The following is a 6,000-nucleotide window of genomic DNA, read 5'->3' on the forward strand; positions in this document are numbered from 1 at the left end:
AGAAGTGGCTAGACATAGATCAGTTCAGTGACTGTGATGTCCCTCCACCTGTGGTGATAAGTGGTAATTAAAACACATAATCAAGAATTCCCTCAGTCAAGACATAGCCAGCGAGCAGACCTCAAAAACATACCCCTCCCCATTTCTCTGTGAATATATGTGATATGGGCTAAACAGCAGACACTACCCAAAAGCTCCAAGTTCCAGTCCAGGAACACTTGGACCAACTCAGGAGGTTCAGCTGTGAAAAAAGGCCTGGGAGGCACCAGAGAAGCAGATGGTAAATGGACCACCTCGAAAGTCCAAGGTTTGGAAGAAAACAGAAACAATAAAGAATAAACTCAAGGCTAGCCTCTTTGGAAAAGTCTAGGTAAAAATCATCCCTCCCACCACCAGCTCTGCCCACATTCTATTTCTTTTCCAACTTTCTTAACACCATTAGGCTTTGAGGCAGACAATATAAATAACTCACAAAGGGACAAAGAACTTCCACTGAATTATTAAAAATATCAATAAGCAAAAGAAATATGTCATTCTTACCAATCCTCATGCTCGCAAATATCTAATGACCAAGAAGTTCACCAGACCTGCTACACCCTTTTGGTTATACCCTACACGCAACGTGCTCAGTGATTAGAAAGAGCTCAGCTGGTTGGAAAACAGATATAAGAACAAATTCACAGCTTTGACCCTCCTACACTCCAACTAGCTCAACTCTTTCCATGACAGCCTTAGCTATAGCCAGGTATCTCACAGGAGGCCCAAATAGCAGAGGATAACAAGAGAACTAATCCTAAGGCATTCCCACCCTGGAAAAACACAGTGAACTCTTCAACAGCAAGAACTTTTTCACATGTTGGGGAAGATGTCCTCCACATCTGCCATTGGGCCTGACACCGAGGAGGGCCTTGAGAAAAGCTGAATGGTCAAATGTCCTGTTGATAACTGCAGACTCATAGCACAGTACAATGGAAAGAGCTTTGGAATCAGAACTGGGTTTAAAGCCTAGCTGCACCAACCTTAAATCACTTAGACTCATTGAGCTTCAATTTCTTGTGTGTAAAATGGGGATAATACCAACTGTCTTATAAGGTTGATGTGAAAACTGAATGAGCTAATGCTCTATTTTTACTAGCTCGGTGTTTGAGGCATCAAAAAAGCTTGTGGTAATAGCTGGATCTACTAGATAGAAAATATGCCTCAATGACTATAGAGACAGAACATAAGATATGCATTCTCAATGAAGGCAATATCACTCCCAAGAGAGTAAAAATTGATTCTTAGGTTAGAAAAATCTCATATTACAATGGTTTGTGGCCCTCCAAAGGGCCACAGTACATAAACAGATATATACTATAGCTATGGTTATTAAAATTCCATTGAGAGGGGGAGGACAATTAGGAAAAAAGTCTCAAAAGGTGATAATGAACAAAAGGTTAAGAAACACTTGACATCCAAAGGGCTGACCCAATTTCCATAAAGACAGTACATTAATTTGCATAATAGTCATGGGTAGGATAGCCAACTTGTCCTGGTTTACCACAGACTTTTCTGGTTTGGGCATTAAAGTTCCACATCTGGGAAATCCCTCAGTCGTGGGCAAACTAAGATGGTAGTTCACCTTTCTCATAGGAGAGATCGATACAGGCATTCTCATTTCACAAATGAAGTGACACCAAGAAACATGGTGGTTGTCATGACGGATTCACAGCACTTCAGCCGCATTCCTGAGTGAGACAAGACGATTTGGCATTTGTCCAGACCTAGGCTGAGTTCTCTGCCCCTAACCTGCACCAAGGCATTGGCATGGAATGTTACTCATGCACTGACTATGCCATTACCTTTGTTATGGACCAAATGTTTGTCTCCCCCTGCCCCCAAAATACATGCTGGAGCCCTAATTCCCAATGTGATGGTATCTGGAGGTAGGACTTTAGGAGGTGATTAGGGTTGGATTAGGTCATATGGATGAAGCTCCTATAATGGGATTAGTACCCTTATAAAGAGATAACTAAAGCGGGGCTCAATCTCTAAGCCACGTGAGGATACAGCAAGAAGGCAGCCACCTATGAACCAAGAGAAGGGTCCTCATCAAAAACATGACCATGCTGGCAACCTGATCTCACACTTCCAGCCTCTAGAACTATGAGAAATCAATGTCTGTTATTTCAGCCACCCAATTTATGGTATGCTGTTAAAGCAGCCCATAACTAAGACACTTCTCAATTCCTCAAACACCAAAGCCAAGGGCACTAGTAGGAGAATGAGGGCAGACAAGGCCTGCCAACAAAACCACACCTTCGTCAAAGAGCTGCCTGGAGGAACCTGAAGGAACTAAAAGTCTGGGCTGAACATAGTTCTGCTGCTACTGGATTCTGTCTCCAAGGGAGAAAATTGCTCAGGTGAGGACACCAGTTAGAAACTCTTAACAGGTCAAGGAAATTCCAGGAGGTTCATCACATGTCCTGAGCAGTTTGAATCTTTTAGGTTTTTGTCCAAAAGAAAAATTTGAGTATTATTGATGCTAGGTATCAGGGTTACCTACCTGAAAGGCAACAGGCTATTCTCCTCCTTCACTCAGCAATGAAAACCTTGGTGAAATCAAATGAATAAAAGAAAGGGGCAGGATATTCCCTCTTTAGACCACATATAATTAAAATAAGAAGCTCCATGCTGTGGAAGACTAAGGCTCGAAGCTTAAGGCCGACTCAAAGAAGGATAAAGTATTCATCCTTGCTTAGAAAAAACAAGATTAGTTTCACAAGAACAGGTCTCCAAACTGACACCAAATCCAGGCATTAGAGATGCCTGTGCTACAGAGAGTGATCTAAGTACCATCTGAGGCCCCAGAGAAAAATCTCCAGGAATACACCACCAAGGGGCTAGCATTGTAAAAATGTTCAGATTAGCTCTCTTGAAAAGAGGCTTATTCCAAGAGACTGGCAAGACAGCCTCTGCAGCAAAGCTTCACTCAGGAATAAAAAGAAAATGAAGAAAAAAACAGGAGGAAGGATAAGAACAGGAATCCACAAATAAAATGAAAGAATTAGAAGGCATCCATCTATTTGGAAAAAGGTACAACTTGCCTTTAGAGACTCATTTTTTAATATTCATTAATATCAAATCTTCATTCTTTGAAGGTGAAAATAGTTCTCACGTTTCTATATCCCAGGACTTTTATGTATATTACCTCATTTAACCATTCTTCAAAGTAAGTATTATTCCCATTTTTATGCAATGGAAAACCAAGCCTAAGAGGTAAAATAACTTGTCCAAGGTCAGATGGCTGTTAAGTGATAGACTCAAAATCAAAACTCATGTTTACCACATTCCAAAAATCTGTTAGGTGCACTTTGAAAGAATTGTTAACTCATCTACAGACAAGTCAGGTGACAGAGTTTCTTAATGCCATTTGGGGTCAAAAAAAAACAAAACAAAACATACAGTATGGTGTCATGTATTAATGAGACTGACCTCTCACATGATCCAAAAAGTCTCTGGAGATAATTTTGGAGGTGACTTTCCAAAACTGCTTTGGACAATGGCCATATTGCTTAAGAGATACTGCCCTCAACTCTCACCACTCACACCTACGCATACCATTCTACAGAACTACACTCATTGAAGGATTAAGATCTGGCATGTTTACTTTAAAATTGATTTCGTTACTTTTCAAATTCACTTAACTACCTTTTTTGCTCCAGTGAAACACACCATGGCTCAAAATTGGACTCTGCGGAGAATAGCTGGCCTTCAAAGACAGCAGAAAGGGGAAGAAAACAGGAATCAGAGTACAAGGCAACTTTTCATTCCTGGCTACTAACATCGCTACTAATTTATTCCCCATTCCTGCCACCTGTAAAATGGGGTCAGTAAATCTTTTCTGTAGCCATTTTCATCAGAATAGCACATGTATTAGCAGATTAAATTCACTAAACATCCAGGAGGTTAAAATACATCTGATGTGGCAACACCTTCTTAAAAACCTAAGGGCCACGTTCTCAAAAAAATCACAGACCAAGATCTGATCCACATTATACAAACATCAACCTTGATATCTTCATGCCCTCCTCCCATCAAAATCCCAAATTTGCTATACTTTAATCAAAAAAGAAAAAAGTTTGAGTGGGGTGAAAGCTAAAAAAAACAGGTACAAAACATCTTTCGCAGTCAAAACAAACACTGTTGAGAGTTTATAAACACATCAGTTTCTTCTCTTAGCAAATATGGACCAGGTCATTCATTGCCCTGTCTACTTAGTCTGGGTTAATCTAACTACTCAACCCCCCAGAGCAGTTTGCAGTTTTGTTTTACTGAGGTTGGAAAGCCAGCTGAGCTTGAACTGAAGCCAGGCATCGAAAAAAGATTAGAAAACTGATTTTACACATGTGTCGTCCATATATATTTTTAAAGGCATCAAACAGCCCTGCCCTCTAGTTTCTACAGTGTAAAGGAAGCCCCCATTGCCTTCTCAGGTGTAGGGCATTTAATGACTCCTAGTCTTTCCCACCAGGAATAACATTACAGGGGCTTATATTATCAACTGATTCTCTCCTGTCTTCTGCAGCAGAGAATCTCAAAGCGAGGATTTCGGCACCACCTGAATCAGAACCACCTGGGAAGAATTCCAGGTGCCTAAAATCGACTTTACGCGAAACCCCTATAGGTGGAGACCAGGGATATGCACAAACTTCAAGGTGATTTAAGACACACCAAAGTCTGTAACCCTTACTTTTTAAAGTCAAGTCTTCTACCAGGACAAAGAAAAACACAAGATAGGAGTAGATAAACGACAGGGGTAGGACGCAATTCCACCTGATAAAGAAACAAGAGGTTTCAGCCAAGAACCAGCGTCAACACTGTAGTTAGACGAACAAACTGGAGCCGAGAGAAGGGAACAAGGAAGAAAACTAAAACAGATGCGGAACCAAAAGCCAGTCTTAGATCCCACATTGCCTCATCTCCCGGAATTTAAGAAGGGTTACTAGAGATGCTGAATGGGAAAGATAGGAAAAGCGGCTGTTGGGCTGAGGGGCCAGGTCTCCTGACACTACAGAGGAGCGCAGGGCCCACTTGGACATACCGCTGTGGAGACACTAGGGAGGATGTATGGGGACCCCAAAAACAGTGCTGGGAAGGCGCCGGGCCGCTGGCAGGAGGAGGCTGGGGCAGTGCCCTGAGTCCCCCGCCCAGCTCCAAAGCCAGATAGCCCTCACCACCCCTACCTTCGGCTTCCCGCCTGACAGCCAAGGGGCAGACACAACCCCCACAATTCCAGGCTGTCGCACCGGCAACCCGCTCCGGATGCGCAGACGCGGCAGCGCCCGTCTAAACCCGTGAGCCCGCGGCTATTACATCACTCGCCACCTCACCCAATTGCCGCCTTCCAGAACCTACTGCCACCTCACTCCCTTTCAGGCCCTGAGAGTTATTAGCCCCGCCTTTTCCTGTCTCTGTTAAGTCCCTCCCCCTAGCGTCTGTCTTCGCACAGCTCCTGGACCTTTTTTCCCCTATATCCCTCCGCCGGAGTGGGGAGAAGCCTAAAAGAGATGTCTGTGAACTCGTTTTGTTTCTAAACTAGACCAAAATGGAACTTCGAAGATTCTCTGATTTCCCAACAATGTAATTTCTTTCTAAAGGAAGAATCCTCGGGAAGAAAGGGGGCGGGAGTTAAAATAAGTCAAGCTGTTGTGACTCAGTGTGGCATAAAGCCGAGAGTATCAAGCAATAAATAGTGCTTTGAAAATTCATGCAGAATAGGGCACGGCAAGTCACCTATTTTGTATACTTGTGTATAGTGTGATTTTTTTGACGACCAAATATTTTAAAAATAAGTCACCTGTGCCTCTAATCTGCTTTACAGCTGATTAGCTGTTATAGGTTCCAGCTGCTTGCATATACACTGTATAACTTTATAAGAATTGTCATCCCATTTTTATAGATGGAAAAGCTGAGGCTCAGAGGTTAAAAGATGGACACAAGATAATACAGTCAAAAAGT

The 6,000-nt window shown here is 42.5% G+C and overlaps 1 protein-coding gene across 9 annotated transcripts in view; it reads right to left on the minus strand.

Annotated features, from left to right (window-relative positions):
• Window positions 1-5,394, minus strand: part of SIL1 (SIL1 nucleotide exchange factor) — a 169,213-nt gene extending 163,819 nt beyond the window's left edge. For 3 of the 9 annotated variants that reach the window (XM_023524492.1, XM_011382240.2, XM_023524493.1), the window contains exon 1: window positions 5,226-5,357. The gene's annotated coding sequence lies outside the window, so the exon portion shown is untranslated. Of the gene's footprint in view, window positions 1-5,225 lie in introns of all 9 variants that reach the window. The other 6 variants (XM_011382238.2, XM_011382239.2, XM_011382241.2 and 3 more) reach the window with 4 other exon arrangements.
• Between the last annotated feature and the right edge of the window lie 606 nt (window positions 5,395-6,000).

This window comes from Pteropus vampyrus, unplaced genomic scaffold (genome assembly GCF_000151845.1).
Source record: "Pteropus vampyrus isolate Shadow unplaced genomic scaffold, Pvam_2.0 Scaffold470, whole genome shotgun sequence".
Lineage (NCBI taxonomy): Eukaryota > Metazoa > Chordata > Mammalia > Chiroptera > Pteropodidae > Pteropus > Pteropus vampyrus.